The sequence below is a fragment of the Cyprinus carpio genome, chromosome B15 (assembly GCF_018340385.1).
Source record: "Cyprinus carpio isolate SPL01 chromosome B15, ASM1834038v1, whole genome shotgun sequence".
Taxonomy (NCBI): Eukaryota; Metazoa; Chordata; class Actinopteri; order Cypriniformes; family Cyprinidae; genus Cyprinus; species Cyprinus carpio.
The window spans coordinates 9,644,494-9,662,686 of NC_056611.1; the positions used below are offsets into that span (position 1 = coordinate 9,644,494).

The 18,193-nt window shown below is 36.3% G+C and overlaps 1 protein-coding gene across 5 annotated transcripts in view; it reads left to right on the forward strand.

The window, feature by feature from the left end:
- Nucleotides 1-18,193, forward strand: part of LOC109069500 (rho GTPase-activating protein 35-like) — an 85,247-nt gene that overhangs the window by 24,846 nt on the left and 42,208 nt on the right. Inside the window, exon 2 of one of the 5 annotated variants that reach the window (XM_042739150.1) lies at nucleotides 93-162. The exons of 3 other annotated variants lie outside the window; for them this stretch is intronic. The gene's annotated coding sequence lies outside the window, so the exon portion shown is untranslated. Of the gene's footprint in view, nucleotides 1-92; nucleotides 163-190; nucleotides 403-18,193 lie in introns of those variants that run through there. One more of the 5 variants, XM_042739152.1, reaches the window with a different exon arrangement.

Here is an 18,193-nt window from a genome sequence, read left to right on the forward strand (position 1 = left end):
CCATCTGATTGAATGGCTTACAGTGATCGGTGTAATGGGGGAAAACTGAGAGAATACTGATGGTGTAGGAAGTATTATTCTCATTTGTGCAGATCAACCGGACCGACCGGTTCACAGGAAGCAGCTACTCCTGGTTTCAGCAGGGCTGGGTGATGTTAACAGGTATTGTGCTACTTGAAACACTATGGCGTCTGCATTTGGGGGGGTCTTTGCGTGTCTCACCTCGCCTTGCCCCGCCTCAAATCTCTCTTAGCACTGCAAACAGACTCCAAACCGATGACAGAGCGCTGTCAACGAAGGTGAAAAGGAGTTTGTTGAAACCGCCATGATTATGCATCTGGGTTAAACTACGACAACTGGCGCAAGAGGCGCCCCATGCTTTCCCGCCTCTACTGTCACAAGGTGCACCTTTTACAGCCTCCCATTTAACTGATGTAATTACAGACCGGCTCTGCCTCGGGGTCTTTTGAATTCACCTGTTGTGTGTAAATACGACCTTAGCATTAGAGCTCGGTGACGTTTTTGGTATGTTAACTTCATTCAGTACTGAACTCAGATTGGCTGTGCATCTTGCATTCTCTGGTCTTTGGCACAATGATTTCCATGATTCGGAAAATGCAGACCGTATTTTGAAATCTAGTCATTAAATTGGTATTTACACATTTTTCATCTGTTTAATTTGATCAGTAAACCTTAGTTGAGTAGTACTTTGTTTTGCCAAATTTTTTTTAAGAATTATTTACATTTTATATGTTTATATATATATATATATATTTTTATGCATTCATTTAATTAACTCTTTAAAATATTTACATTTTGTAATAAAGTGCCCCTATCATGGGTAATGAAAGGTCATATTTTGGTTTTGGGAGTCCCCAACAAAAGGTTGACATGCGTGCAAGGTCAAAAACACTTTAATTGTCTTATGCATTTATTTGTACCTTACTTGCTCAGTGACTCTCAGATGGTTCGCTCAACGATTAATTTTTCCAAACCCCTCATTTGCTTGATGCTAATCGGCGTTGATTGGTCCGATTGGTCTCATTTTCATTTCATCTTGCCTGTAATTCCTGATAAAGCAGCGTTTGTGAGCACAGTGCTGCTTTGTGTACAGTGTTACCGGGGAAACCGCTATTTTTTACCACTCCAAAAGCGGCAGCTAGTGGCATAGAATGAATTTGCATTTTCATTCAGACCAACGCAAAAAGACCAATAATTGGGCGGGCAATATGCTAATGTTTCATGTTGACTTCAACATGAAAGGCTTGGGATTTGTTTTAAAAACGACTTGTTTAAATGATTCAGAGTCAACTCTTTCTTTTGAGAGGAAATAACTTTATACACGGTGCACTTTCAGATTTAAAACTTTGACGGATGTTTTCATTCACTTAGAGCTATGTTACACACTGCATGAAAGGTAATTCTCAAAAATCCATAATAGGGGCATTTTAAATAAATATTTAAAAACTGAATTCATAAAAATGTAAATGGGAAAACACTGAATTTTGGAAGAAAAAAAATCTAATTCGGAAAAAAAAACAAAGATAAATTTGTTTTATTTGTTACATTTTTATGAATTAAATGTCTTTAGACGATGCTTAGACAACTTTTGGATAATTTATAATTTTTTTCTTTTGATAAGACAGTTGTGATATGACAGGAAGTGAGTGACACCGAGACTATCGCCAGATAATTACATTTTAATAAATCATTGAAACAGAATCCATAAAAATTTTAATGGGAAAATACTGAGTAATATAAAAAACAAACAAAGATACATCCATTTAATGTTAAAGTTTTATAAATTAGAATTTAGATTTTTTTTTTAGTTCATTTTATGTTAAAGTTCCCCTATTATGCCATTTTTACGGTTCCTAATATTGTTTTGGGAGTCTCCTACAACAGGATTTCATGCATGCAAGGTCAAAAAACGCTTTTGTTTTCACAAAATATGCATTTAATATCACCTAATTTTCTAGCAATTCTCAAACAATTCATTCAAAGTAATTCAAAGATTCAGTCTCTCTAAACCCCTCCTTTCGGTGAGCCTGCTCTGCTCTGATTGGTCAGATGGCCCAGTCTGTTGTGATTGGTCTACCGCATACAGTGCACGTCGGAAACGATACGCCTATTTCAATAGTTCTGTGTTTTGAACGCTTGATAGAAAATATGGACATTTATTGTTTATCATACTTACAGGTAGTGATTCAGTGGAGCAGCTGGTCCAAATAAACAGGATACTGATCCATCTTTCAACAGCAAGCGTTTTGTAAAACCCCAGGTTGAACTCCCCGAGATTAGAGAAGCAGTTATCAGTAGAATGATGTGTTTGTGGGCGGGGTCAAATTGTTTGCGGTTAGCCAACGTAAAAACAAAACAGATTTCATAGGTCCCTATAGTCTCCTAGCCAAACGGCTTGATTCCTTGTTCTCTTTCTTTCTTAACAGACCATATCATAGCATACAAGAGAACCTCCGGCACACAATACGGCTCACATCTCCGCCTCGGAGGCACAAGCGTTCAGCCAAGTTACAGCGTCCATTTCAGCTGGTTGTGTTGCAGCCGCTTGCGTGTGTCAAGCTAATCTTTGGGCAACAAAGGACGCGGAGAGGAGGAATTTGTGTCGAGCGTGTTAAGGAAAGAAAAGATGACGGGAGTGAAATCTTTTTAGCGTGTTGACAGATAAGACTCTTCTTTTCTGTATAGTGGTGTTTAAGCCATGGTAAGCTGATTAATTAGTCACAATCTACGGGCCCCAGACTGAGGCGTAGCTAATGAAGTTAAGCGTCCAAATCCCATCCCACTATTTCTCTGCGTGGAATCGGATGATGATAATGGGCAGTCTTGAGTACGTCGGTCGGATGGAGGATGGATAGGATGCGCAGAATGAATGGAGGATGTGGGTGAAGTGCAGAAATTAGGAGGTTTTCTGGCTTAGTGTTTTTGAAAGGAGTGTAGGAGGTCTGTGATTTCTCCTTGTTTTAGAATGCATTAGCGGTTCGCTAGTTTTGGCAGTGTGGGACTGTATGGCAGGGGCAGGGCAGTGGGCCATGTTTTCCCAGACACTTCACCAGGGCTGCGCAGGGCGGCGGTTTTGCATGCATATTAAAAATGATTGTGTGAAAAGACCAATTTTAACCCTTGCAGGGCACTTTAGTTCATTGCTATTTACTGGCATTTGGAAAATGAGCTAATGTCATCTACTGAGGGAGTTGGACTTGATTACTTGACTGTGCTTGAATGTGATTGCAATGTCAAGGATTGAGGTAGTGTTCGTTCTGTGTTGCATATAGCGTGACAGTTCTGATCAACAATTTTTGATCTACAGAATTTGAGGTAAAGGATGAAGAATCTTATATTCAGCTTCTGTTTTTGAATCACAGCTTTTATTCTCCAGTGGGGTATCTTAACAAAATAAAGATGTACATTTATTTGTGAATAGAGAAACGTAAGTAAAATTTAATAGTAATTTTTAAAAAATAATAACAATACAAGTCTTATAATGGGCTATTTAAGGGTATAATGCATTATAAGTATTCATAATGTGTGTTGTAATACATTATATTTTTCTCGTAAATAATTATAATGATATAATAAATTGCTAAATTGCAAAAAAAAAAAATTGTAATATCAACACTGGTGGCAAGAATTATGAAATTTCTATGGTATCAAAAATTTTGATATCATAAAGAGTTTATTTAAAGCAAAAATAACTGTATGGTGATACAAACATGTATATCGTTACTGTGAATAAATTACTCATATCGTGATTAAGATTTTGGTCAAATTGCCTACCCCTAATAACTGAATTTAATTTGCATAGTGTGTAAATTGATAAGTGTTATAATGTATTAACTGTGGTTACAATTGTTCATGAGATTGTACGATGCATTATAAGGTGCATTACAAGGCATAATTAATGCATTAAAATTACTTTTATAATGCATTAAACATAAAGGCTTCAAGTAAAGTCAAATATCTTAATTCAGCTTACTGTTTTCTTTTTGTAGAAACCGTTTTTTTGGGGGGCACTAAACTTTAAAGTATTTTATTTTTCTTTATAAAAATAGGGCCTGACATGGCTTAGAGAAAGTATTATTATTAATTTTATAAACATTATAGTAAGATTTTTTAGTAAGATTTCATGTTTTTGAAAGAAGTCTGTTATGCTCACCAAGGCTGCATTTAGTTGATAAAAATATGCAGTAAAAACAGTAATGTTTTAAATTATTATTACAATTTAAAAAAATATTTTGAACATATTTTAAAATGCAATTTATTTCAGTATCATTACTCCAGTCTTTAGTCACATGATCCTTCAGAAATCATTCGAAAATGCTGATTTGCTGCTCAAGAAACATTTCTGATTATTATTATTATCAGTGTTGAAAACAGTTGTGCTGCTTCATATTTTTGTGGAAACAGTCATATTCTTTAATGAATAGAAAGTTCAAAAGAACAGCATTTGTTTAGGAATTAAAATCTTGTGTAACATTAAGTGCTTTACTGTCACTTTTGAATAATTAAATGCTTTCTTGCTAAAAAGTACAATTAAGAAAATTGTATAACTCAGACTTTTAAACCTATTTTTGTAGTCTTATCATTGTTATTATTGTTAGAAAGCAGAAAAAATTGTTTTATGTATTGTTCTTTAGGCACATAATTAATTTTCATTGTTGCCATCTTTCATGAATAAAGCAAAATTGGCCCATTTCTAGGCATAACTCTAGGCAGACAGTTTTTCTCTGCAACAAAAGTTCTGTAAGTCCTTCAATAGCTTAATATTTTACTGAGTAACTATTAATAAACATTTGCTGAATTACTGTTTGTATCTGTTAATCAGCTGAATGTTTTGCACCACTTTTAAGTTGCTGATGATAGTGAATAGATGTTTTTCTCTCGACCCCTGCGTGAACCGCAGCCTGTATCTGTTTCACCAGATTCCCTTCTTGGTTTCCTATTGTGCTTTAAATTCCTAGTTTGCCTGTTCATTCTCTCCCTCTATCGTCGCTCTCTCTATTTTTCACTTTCGCTGACACACTATTGCTCCAGTTAGCTGCAGTTGACCCATCCCCCCTGAATTTTACCCACATTCCTCAGTTCCTGCAGCCTGGAGCTATCCCAGTGCCCTTGTATGTGCATAACCTAGGCTATGTGCTCGCTCACGGAGCAGTGGGGTGTGTGGATATGTGTAGATGTTTTACCCCTGAGACCCCAGGTTGATTTTTGTGCTTCTGGAATGCTCACTCTCATGGTAATGACATTCAACAGGCCTATCAAATACTCTCCTGACCGCTTAGAAAGTGTGATAGTGTGAATCCAGATTCTTCATTGACTCCAAACGCCTTTCCAAACACCCGTATTTAGATGTGCTTGCTGTAAGCCTCACGTCAGTAATGCTGCTGTTCATACCTGGGGATTTGGATATGATGACCATGCTTTTAATTTCTTAAATTCAAAATCAATACAATTAATTTTGACATAGGCCTACTTTTAATAGCATAGAAATAAAATTGTCAGGGTGGTACAACTTTCCTGATTTCATGAAGAAAAAAAGCATTATTAAAAGTTTGCCATCATCTTTTAGTATTACTTCCTTGAAAAAAAATATTTTTACTTTACAAAACTGCTTATTAATAATTGGTCACGTGGTGAAACCAACATGCAGTTAAAAAAAAAGTAAAAAATTATGTATGACTGTAAGTGAGTCTCTTAAAATATTTTAATGATATTTTAAGAGAAAAGCTTAATGATATTCATGAATAATTCATTGTTTTTTAACCATGAATAAATCACTTTTATTACATTTTTGCCTTGAAAAAATAATTTAAAAAATTAAAACGTAATCTGAATGATTAAGATGTTTACTCTCGCATGTATCCAAGGTGAGGGGAAAATATTACTTTTTACTTTGTTACATCACACAAATTTTCTTTTATTATTAAGTATAGTCATTAAATTTAAACTTTATTTTGAAACTTAAAGGGCTAGATTGTTTTTTCTAATGCATGCATGAATGTTTTGGTTCCATGGACAAAAATTATATGATAATATATGTATAATATATAATATATCATCTTTATTTTGTGTTCCAAAAATGATCGTTATGAAATTTGAATATTTTGGTAAAGTAAAATCTATATTTTTCTTGGTTACCCCACTTGACATTTTTTTATTTACAGTATGCGCATATATATATATATATATATGTGTGTGTGTGTGTGTGTACACACAATCTATAAAACAAATTAAAATGTATGTAAATAGTATTACATTTTAAAATTGCCACTTTTTTAATAGATTTTTAAAAGATAATCATTTTTCTTTTGTTGTGGAGGAAAACAAAAATTATCATTGGCCCATATAACTTTTCTGTTTTTTTTGGCAAGGTGGCAGATAAAACTGACATTTGTCAGAGTCATCAACAGGTTCATCTTCCCGCCTTATCATTACACACTGCTTTGCCTTGCTTTGCTTTTTTTAGTGGGTAATTACGTGTACCACAATTAATGTTATGCCCTGTTTAACCCTGCACAACTCCTCTGTTATCAACTTCATCTCGCTTAAGTTTCATAGGCTAAATTAGTAGAAGCCACAGACAAAGTAATGGTCTACGCAAGCAGCGATGCACAAAGTTCTTGTGTTATTGGAGCCCCGGGTGGTTCAATGAGCAGGCATTGCACTGCTGTTTAATTGATAGGCCGCTGTAGGTTAGATGATGCCTTAATTCAAAACATAAGTGGCCTTGGTTAATTGCAATTGCTCGTTTGCTTGTTACATCAGTGTCTCGCTTGAGCAAAGTGTTTGCTTAAGGTAAAATGAGCTCTTAATGTTAATGGCTCCTCTCTCCCACAACTTCCTTCCTTTTCCCGAAACCTCAAATCACCAGCTTCGTTCTTTTTAACTGTCTGTCTGCTTTCTATTGCACTCTTTCTCACCTGAAGCTTTTGTTTGCAAGTCCGTCTGTCTCTCCAACCTGTTTCCTCTCTTTCCTACGCAAAGTTTCTTTGTGCCTGTCCAACTGCAGGAAGTCTGGAAGTGTGATGGCTGGGTGGAAGTTGTTGATTAGACTCCAGAGTGCTCAGGGCTGTTTTGTTTGGCCGCAAGCTTGGGAAGAGTCACGGTTCAAAGAGAGCTTGGAGAAAGTGACCTTTTGTCTCACAGAGTCTGAGGAATGAGCTGAATTTCCAAATGCAGAAACCGTATCAAGAAACAGAGCGCCGGCGGTTTAGGATAAAAAGAAAAAGTGTGTCGCAAGTATGTTTCTAGAAACTGTCATTTCTAGTGTTTAATTGATAAACTAATGTGGGGAAAAGGTGCTACAGACCTGTTTGAATAAAATTGTTTTATGGGTTTTCTCAAAAAGTATTCCTCAAACAGTCATAATACATACTGTAGGAGTCTGTAGGATGTACTGTATGTGCATTTTTTGAAGTATTGATATTAAACTGTTTTTCTATTGCGATTAGAGTCCATTCATCTCTCAGCGCTGCTCATGACCCTGACCGCCCTGTTTAATCAGAATTACAACATGTTTGCTTGCTGCTCTGACCGCCTGCTCAGGTTAATATGTTTTAGCTGGATTAGTTAATATGTATTAGCTGGATCGGCCAACATGTGTGTGTGGCCTTGACCAATATGATCAAATTCTCAGAGCAAATTGTGCAACACTGCAGCTCAGATTCTAGTGTATTTAGCTGGACCATGACCAGGAATATAATGCACATTTTCACATAATTAGGGGGTGTTCATGAAGAAGAGAATGAATAGAAAAGAACGGCAGGTCTAGAGATATGTTTTTTTTAAAGCTGAACAACTTTAAATTCAGCTCAGTGTTTTTTGTTTTGTTTTTTACTTGAGATTTGCAATATCTGAACGCTATATCACCCCCAAGACTCCACAAAAGGTTTATGGCATAAGCTCAATAGTCAAACATATCCATACACATCATGCTTGCATAGAATATCAAGGTATAGCAAAGTGAAATGCAACAATTCAAGAGATGCAGAGTTTGGAATCAATTTAACCATTTACTCCTGGAGCCATGTTGAGATCCCAATATCTCTAGAAGTGAACCATAGAGGGCCTTAAAAATAAAGATGCCACAAGTTTAAGACCCAAAGTCTAAAAGGGCATTATGTAGGGATGGGCGATATGGGCTTAAAAATATATCACAATATTTCTGGTATTTATTACAATAACGATATCAATAATGATAATTCAGGGAATCCTGTTTCTTTACAGAAAAGTATTATCTTATATAATTTTATCCAAAATAGGGTAGTGTGCACATTACTGAGTACACACTTAATGTATTATGAATTTAATTTGGAGAAAAAGCATGTCAATAAATTATATCTTTGTTGGACAACAGGTTTGTAAACAGGCTCATACACATGCAAAACTGTATCGCACACATGTAGCTGTAGTACATTTATTTCGCTTTATACATCCCTGACCAAACCAGTTCCAGATTGTAGGAGCTCCTCATTTAGGATAGACTCCTCCTCAAATTCACGTCCGCCTCCTGCTATGTCGCTCCTCACTGTCGCACGCAGAAATATGTCAACAGCTAGACTTTATCGATATTATCACAGGAAGACTGATTCTTATCGTGAGTAGATTTTATACCGGTATATCGCAAACGATAAGATATCGCCCATCCTTAACATTATGATATCTTTGATGCTTCTTGAGTTACAGCTATCCAAACTTGGGAAAGAAAAAAAAAAACCTTGAAAAATGGATTTTCAACCATCAACACTGGCATATAATGCAAATTTTACTACTAGACCTACCAATCTCTGTGTAAAAATAATATAGGCTAATGATGCTGCAATCTTTCTAAACTCATTTCTACCCTTCTGTAATTTGGCTGTAATTTCATCTCAATCTAAATCAGTGAATATATATCTGTGACATTTATTATTTGGGCCTTCATCACATGTAGAGCATGTTTAAATAAAACAGTGGAATGAAAAAAATCTAAATGTATAGAGCTTTTTTTTCTTAGTTTTTTTTACTTTGGTGCATGCTTTTAGAATGTGTTTCTTGCACAAGACCTTGCAAAAGACGCAAAATGCAAGTGCAAAAGTCCATCCAAAGTCCACCACACATTTTATGGAAAAACCTGCATATTAAAATGTAACCCACATTCTTTATGAAAGGTCAGTTTGAACGTTGTGTGTTAATTTACTCATTTACACAAAATGACTCTTTTCTGAGCTTCTCTTGGCCTAGAAGCACCACTAGCTCCTCCACCTCTTCTTCAATCCTTCCTTAACGTATCCCATCATCCCCTGGATTACTGTCCCTCAACCAGACTCACTTAAAGACCACTACAAATCCCGCTAGCTCTGCTAAGCTGTACTTACGATGTCTAGATTGTTTTTGCCCCGCAGAACCTCCTCTGAACCGAGCCAAGATCAGCACGGCCTCTCAGTCAGTACTCCTCCTCTATCCTCCCTAGCTCTGAGGCTCACGCACAGAAATTGAACCGTGCTGCCGTTTTCGAGAATGGTACAATGAATTGGCGTTTTGTCCCTGCTGCTCTCAATAACTTTTGGCGCTAGCAGCAGACTTGGCAGCAGAAATCGTACCCTATCTTGATTAGGGATGACAGTAAATGTCAGGCATAATGCATTAGTACGGTTCCTTAAAGATCGCTTGAAATCTCTTGATGTGTGCAGTTCATTTTTTTGTTGAAACCAGAAGTGTGGTTGTTTTTGGTTTCAATTGGCTAATATGTTTTATTTGTTGTTGTGTACGATCCTGCCACCCGGAACAGAGTGATTCCTTTGACTGAAACAACTATTTTTATTTGTGCATTATATAAATAAAGCTAAATAATAGCTTAGCATATACAATAACATATTATGTATTACATTATATTACCAAAGCTAAATGATATTATATGTTTCCATTTGTGGTTAGTTAGTTTAGTAGCTTAGCATAGCGTTAACTGCTGCAGTTAGCTCTACTGATTAGAATGTAAATGACATCACATTAAATTACCAAATCTAAATGGTCAATTTAAATAATTTGCCTAACAGTTTAGTGTATTGATAGTAAGAAAAGGTATTTTGGTTAGCTAGAGCAAGTTTTTATTTTTATTTTATTTTCACTTTAAATTACATTATCAATGCTAAAATACAATAATTTACTTATATTTTGTCAGCATACAGCTTAAAAGGACAAAGCTCTGCCTACTAGCTTAGCATAATAGTAACAGGTTAAAAGTAGCTCTTTTTATTTGCTAGAGCAAGATGTCACAATAATGTGCGGAATGTAGATAAGATCTTGGCCTGATGCATAATGGCTATGCACTATAATCTGTTACTTGTCAGTCAGTTGGAGGTGGAATTAGTGGGAGGGACTTTTTCACTCTAGAGAGCATTTGATTGGGCAAGAATCTGTCTAGTGCAGGATGAGTCATCAGTATTTTTGGTCTGGTTTCCTGAAAGAGGAAGGCAGTAAACTTTAGCATCTAACTGTACTACTTGCTCATTTTAACATTTAGAATTGATGTATACTTACATATAAATGGTTTCATAGCTATTAGACCAGTACTGAAAATCACCAAAATCCAAAGTTCTGGCATGACACTTTAGATGGCACAGTCCAATAGGTCAAACTCAATCTGACATAATGAAATCATTATCATATGACACTGCTGATTAGGTCTTTTTTTTATCAGCAGCTAATTAGCCAGCTGTTCAACATTCAAATACTTGGCTAGTGCTTGCTTTAGCAGTTGCAGCATGTTTTAGAAACCCTCCTTCTTCCCCAGCTCCACCTGTATAGATCTGCTACAGGGTGATTTCATGTATGTTATATATGGGGGTTATTTCATATATGTTATATGTGCAGCGGCAGTTTTTCTTACATGCTCACAGCAGCATGTCTGTGGATGTATTGGAAGTAGCAAGTCTCTGTACTTGCTCTGCCACAGCAGCAGCATAGCAGACCTATTCTGCCAAGACCAAACACATTAAAATTGCCATGTACATTACCATCCCTCCGAGAGTTGTCATGACAGAACTCAAATTTTGATTTCATGTGCACATCTACGAAGAGAGCTTCTGATCTTCAAGAAGACGTTCACCTTGCATTCACTTTGGTCAGTTAGCCGCAGAGCTGCTTATCTTTTGTTCACGTCAGTCACAGTTGGCTTGTGCATTCCAGGTCCAAACACACACACACACACACACCCATATCCAGTCATTGCCTACAGCAACGTGTCCTATGCTAGGCCCGAAACGCATCTCTCTTCTATCGTTCTTTCTGTGTCACTCACATATACATAGTTGAAAGAAAGAAGCCCTTATCTTCCTCACCAGAGACACTAAGTTCATGTGTCTGCTTGCAAATGAATAAATATTCAGTGTCCGCTCACTTCCTCTCTCTCACACACACACACACTCAGCCGGATAGAAAAGCATTAATGTGTGTGAGGAGGGAGGTGCTGTCAGGCAGACATGCCATGGCTGATAAATGCCGTGGCTGTGTTGTCACTGCAGTCAGGTTTGAGTTCTTTTGTGCTCTGCGTGTAGCGCCTGAACCTCACACAATGCAGCCGCCAGATGCCCAGAACTCCATGTGGGTGTGTGTTTGTGTTTTCCTCGTTATGTCTTTGTTTGTTTATGCCTGGGCAAGACCGTTTAGATAGAGCAATCACACACTGCCGCTAACGCCTGTAGCCACATTGGTTCGATCTGATAAAACGTTATGTTCATTTGCCTGTGAAAATCTTTCCTTCTTCCACTTCCCTTGCTTTTCTTACTTCACACAACATTGAGATGCGAGGGCTCAGTTGTTCATAAAGCATGACCCATATATTGTTCGCTGTGCTGCTCCGCTTTGTGATTTTTGTAGTAATCTTTGGATGGGTTCATGAATCCGTAATTAGTTTGGGTCTTGTCTCATATGCAATATCTTAAGTGTATGTGCACACAAGTACTTGCTGAATGCTTATTTTACTTTATTGAGAAAATGGTGTGTCAAAAATCAAATTTTTTTTCTGATGCAGTTGTAGCATTTATGAGTTTCTGACTAGTCTTAAGAACTGTAGCAAGATGTTGCTATAGTATTAAACGTGTTCATGTAAAGATGAAGACTTTTGCTGTGGTCAACAACAAAGCTGCAGATGGATCTATTTGGTGTTATGAGCGTTGCCATAGAAACAAATCATTTCTAAATCCGAGGACAAGATCAGCTCAGAGTAGAATCTTGTTTTTGTCGTCTTATGAATGTTAATTCTGAACTGTAGTGTTCCTTTTAGAATTATTTCACTCTCTAAAACTTTGTCACTTTAATTAAAATAGTGTTTTATTAGAAAAAGTAAAAAAAAATTTATATGTACATTTTATTGTACTTTTGAACTTTTTCAAAAAGTCTTTAAAAAATATCATGGTTTCCACAGAAATATTAAACAGCACAACTGTTTTCAACACTGATAATAATAAATGTTTCTTGAGCAGCAAATCAGCATATTAGAATGATTTCTGATCGATCATGTGACAATAAAGACTGGAGTAATGGCTGAATAAATAAATTGCATTTTGAAATATATCAAAATAGGTGTTTTAAATTGTCATTATTAAACAGAATTGCATATTTTCCAATTTTGCTGTATTTTTGATTAAATTTTAGGGGAAAATTCTGCGTGTGGTTTACTAACAATGTGCACATTAAAGAACACAGATGCAGCCGGATCATTTCAATAATGACATGCACAATCTACCAAGAGCAGCGCAAATTACCGCCTGTTTTAAGACATGCTTTTTTTGGCTGTTAAATAATGGCGCAAATACAAGTAATTCGACGAGCGCAAACTTTAGTACATCTCATTTCTTGATTCATTTTAATACTCCCCTCCCATAAATTTGCGCCTGAAAGGAAAACTCCTACAATTGCATATTCAATAATGTCAGGTGCAAAAATAACTATCCACGCCTTTTTAGTGCGAATTCTTCACTGCGCGTCTTTAGTAAATCCTGACAGTACTATTTAAACGCCAAAAGACGGTTTGCTCTGGCGCAAGCTGTTAGTAATTCTGGCCCTTAGGCTTAGAGGTTAACAAACTATGAGCAACAGTGTTACTTTCCTCGGCTGATGTGTTTTTACTGATTAATGGTATGAACTGAATTTTTGAGTTTTTATCTTGAATATTTTGGTGTGACCTAAAAACTGTAACTGATACAGTGCCCCAAAAAATCTATATTGGTTGGATTTGTTTACATTTGTAGTTTAAGATTGATGCATGCCAACAACCGGCATGATGGCGAAATAGGAGCAGGTATGTACACGTACATTTGAGTTTAGGCAGTCGAACAGGATCAGCTGTATGAAACTGGAGAGGCCCCTGAGGTATTCCTTACATCTCTCAGTCTCAGGAACACGGCAACGCTTGTGCTTTAGCTGCAAAAACAGAGAGACTGAGCCTGCGTCTCTGTCCTCACCGAATCCTCTAGTTCAGCTTCACTAAACCACAAACACTGCAGAACACTGATAATGATAAATTATTGGTGGATATTTAAGAGGACAATTTCAGCGGGTGCTGTTGTCTGTCTCACACAATTAGCTGAGTAATAGGGTGTGTTCTTGGGGCACGATAGGGTCACCTGAGTCAGCCTAAGCTTGCATAGCAACAGAAGAATCTCTAATGTCAGTTTACTGATTCTTAATGAAAAACAACAGCCTTCTTTTTTGAAAAATGAACATTTCAGTTCCTGTGTCTTTAGAGATGTTCTTGGTAATGGACCCATGAATTGTGGGCCTTGGCATTGAACACAATCTAGTGTAGTCGTCTCGCTCCATCCTGCCTACTAAAGTGTCAGTATATATTTTCACAACTGTTTAATTGTTTAGCTGTCTGAATGACTAGTGGACTAATCAGCTTTAAGAATGCCCCATATAATCAGGCTGTTTTTAGGTTCACCTGAACATGATCAGACACATTTTTTAGAGGGCGTTTAACCACCGATTCAAAAGTTTGGGGTCGGTGTTTGGTCAAATTAATGCATCCCTGTTTAATAAAATCTTTTATTTAGAAAAAATTAAATCTTACTGTGTCCGAACTTTTGGTGTGTTTCTATAAAAAAATAAAAAAAAAAATGTATTGAGCACAGTGAAATTTAAAATAGCAAAACATGAAATTACAATAAATCATTGAAATCATTAAAGCACAGATGCTGAAAATATTAGAAATTTGAAAACAATTTAAGGAAAAATAATTTTACATAGCACTCAAAATTTGAGTTGTTAGTTTATTTTAATCAATACTTTTGAGTATTATATGAGTTATGCATATATTTCTAATAATCAATTCCTTTGCATCAGTGATTATCATATTTGTTCATAATTCAAAATAATATAATTAGGGTATGTGCTATAATATTTTGTATAAGTAGTAGTGGCTAAGGTATCTTAAAAGGAAGCATAAGATGGTTGTCATGTTTTATATCATGAGTCTATGCTCAGACCACCAGAGTTTTTATTTTTATTTTTTTAAGTAAAGTTATGTTGAATAGAGCAATTACAGTTTGCCTGACAAGCAGAAAGAAGCTTATTAGAGTTTGTGGAGGAGTTGAATTGTTAATCAAGATTGGATCCGCTGTTATATTCATAGAGCGTTTGAGTGGATAAATTGGACAAGCTCATAGGGGATATATGGGTATTTAGCTCAAAGAGATGTCTGGATATCAAGTGCGGCCTATTTAGTGGTGCTTTCTAAATGCAGACATCATTCATTGCCTCAAAGCTCTTAATCTTAAGTATTAAACCGCAGAATTGAACTCGTCACACACAGCTCTACGGACATGAGTGTTACGGCAAATTGTCCAGCTTGTTGAGCAGGGGTGTGCTGGTATTTTATTTTTAATAAGTAACCAGATGATAAAACAGGTATAAAACACATAGACTTTTATTGAAGGAGGGAACCAAATCATATCTAGGGTTCAGAATCATAACTTTATTAAACATGGTAAACAAGCAACTGCATAGCAGCAACCTGGCAACCCAAGCATGTTCTGTGTCAAAGCAAATTTATATATAATTACCTTTTGTTGTTTGTTGGACCAATAATGTGTTAAATACACTAAAAAATGTATTTTAAATCAAGTTGCACTAGTAAAATGCTAGTAAATTTCACAAATAGTTTCAAGACACACTGAAGTAAATGTGACATTTTTATGTAAAAGACTGAAATAGTATTATCTTGTAAAATGTATTCTAATAATTAAACTAATAAGTTAATATTGTGATGTAAACCATAAAAAAATCCCATTCAAGTATGGTTCTTGCTAACTAATGCATATTTTAAGCGTATAAGAAAGTGACATTCATTCACTTCTTTTTGCAGTCTTTTTCATTTCAGTTTTTTCTTTTGTTGTTGCTTATTGATGCTGAAAACTTGAGCTTAAAGTATTTTCTTGCCTCAAGCCTGATATTTCTGTAATTGAGGCAATACAGGCCTAGCAAACGCACCAGGCTCGTGGATCGAACCTCTGAAAAGAATTTCTGATACTGAACTGTACATTATTAAGGCCTTTGTAGTTGTAAAAGATTTGGTTTTGAGAAAATCCTCTCTGTGCAAGCCTATATTTTGTCCATTTCCTCCAACTTTCACATTATTGTTGTGTCGTTTCTCTAAAGTTCCTCATTTGTGCTGCTGGATGCAGTAATGGATGAAAGTGCACTTAGGGCTCTGCTGCTCTCGTTCTCTATCCATTTCTGCCATAGCGTTTGCTCACAAAGTGTAGTCAGAGCAGCGGGTTATCTGGCCTAATTCGTTTATTCCTTTCTCTCCGGCCCTTACTTTTCCCTTGTCTGAGAGTAGATTTTTATCACAGTCCACTCCATTCCCCTCTTGTGTACTGGACATTATGAATTAACCCCGCTGAAGGTCATTTGGTCAGCATGCCTGCCTGAGTCTCAAGAGCTTGAGCGTAATCTTGCAGGAAAATCTAGGACCTGTCAAGTCGCCCTCCACCTTTTGCCTCTGTTGTCAAAGCTTGTGTTAAATGCTTATATAGCACTCAAATATATCTCCACAACAAATAACACTGCATAATCAGTCAACAGATCTCATGTGGTAATCAATGGATGTCAGGCAGGCTGATGGAAAGGAAGGCAGGTTAACAAATGAAATCAGATTGATGGGTAGAGATGAGGATTACATGCAGATGTTGGGCTGTCTAAAAATTCAATAGTTGGTACTAATGCAGATAAAATTTTTCATTTTTACAATAACTATTTTAATGGCATAACCAAAACTATTATGCTATTATTATGCAATGGATTGGGCTTTCAGTCAGCAATAAAGAAAAAAGAAATTGAATACAAAACCAATTTAAAAATAGAAACAAACAATTTAAAGGTATAGTTCACCCAAAAAAATTTAATTCTGCCATTTAATTACTCACGATAATGTTGTTCCAAAACCGTAAGACCTTTGTTCGTCTTCAAAACACAAATTAAGATATTTTGGATGAAATCCGTGAGCTTTCTGACCACTACTGTAACATGGACTATTTTAATGATGTCCTTACTACCTTTCTGGGCCTTGAACTTGGTAGTACCATTGCTATGTAGGGTTAGAAAGCTCTCAGATTTCATTAAAATTATCTTAATTTGTGTTCCAAAGAAGAATGAAGGTCTTGTAGGTTTGGAACGACATGAGGGTGAGTAATTAATGGCAGAATTTAATTTTTTTGGATGAACTATCCCTTTAAGAATTTAAATATTCTGAGTATAAAATATTATTTGTACCCTTCAGTGAGTAATTAAGAGCAAAGAAACTAATTACAATCAATAGACCAAATAAAAAAATTCAGAAAGTTTTTTTTCTTTAAGTAGCATTATAAATATTAAAGTTTACAAAGCATGCAACAAAGTAAATTACATTTAAAACAATGACATGAAGCCTTTAAGTGCTTTTCAAGTAAAGATTGTTTTTCATGTGATTATTCAAAATATAAAGATTATAGATGCAAATAAAGTCAACAGTTATCTAACAGAATTATTGGGTGTTCAAATAAACATTCAAAAAGTTAAAAAGAAAAATTGCAAAAGGTCAGAAACGGTGCCACTCTATTTTTCCTTAAAATTACTGCGATTTTTGCAATAGACAAAACCTAATATAATTTATTGCAGCTAGCTTGACCCAGGTGACCACATTCGGGTACCAGTCTGATTCACTTTTTCTGTTGCTTTCGAATGATTGTTATTGTGTTTTGTGTGTGTGTGTTTGTCTGTGTGTATATTACATTTTACTGTTGACTGAACAGAGTTCAGTATTTTTGCTAACAGTCAGCAGACAATTTTCTCTCACTATATCACAGAAAAACTTAACTAGATTGCTATGGAAATTTGTAGTTGTTCTCGTATTTAAATCTAATGTAGCCTTTTATTCCATTTTCACAGACCACAAAGGAGACCCTTGGTAAGGACCTTTGCTCACTGTGTAGTGCACTACAGCAAAAAGTAGTGAGAATAGTGAGTGTTTCTCTGTACAAAGAGCGGAAAAAATGTCACAGTGCCACAACTCCATGTTGAATGACGATTGGTAAAGTTGCAGGAGGTTTGGTCGAACTCCAGCCTGAGAGGGCCTGGGAAAAGTGAGAGGCTGTGCCAGTCATGAGGTTGCGAAAACGCACGTTGGGTTGGGGGTGGAGATGAAAGCGGAGGAGATCAGGAGCATTCTGAAGCAGAGCAAACAGGAGGGCTGCTAAAACACTCTGATTAACACAAGCTAAATATTTTCATTCACCTTTTTGGAACACATACGTATTCATGAATGCTTGACTTTTTCTTGTAGAACTACTCTGGCAGACACTTCCGAGGTCCCTTCGCAATCTGGCCAGCGGATCCCGCACTAACACTTTCAGCCTCCGTAGCCTTTCAAGCTGCTGTTTATTCTTCTGCTTGGCCGCACTGTTGGCAGATGGTACCACTGCACTGTGAATGTGTGAGGCCTCCTTGCATACAGCTAGTTTCCTCCAACTGCTTTCATGCTGTTTGGGACTGGAACAGAACATTGGAGACATGTGGCTGTGTCCCTGCCACCTGTAGTGAATCGGATAGTGATAGTCTACTGCCTTCAAAGGGTAGATGAGGGATCGTGGGGTGCTTTGGTTTCTGCAAAGCATCTCATATTGAACACTAGTGGATTTTGACACCTGATGGCCTTGCA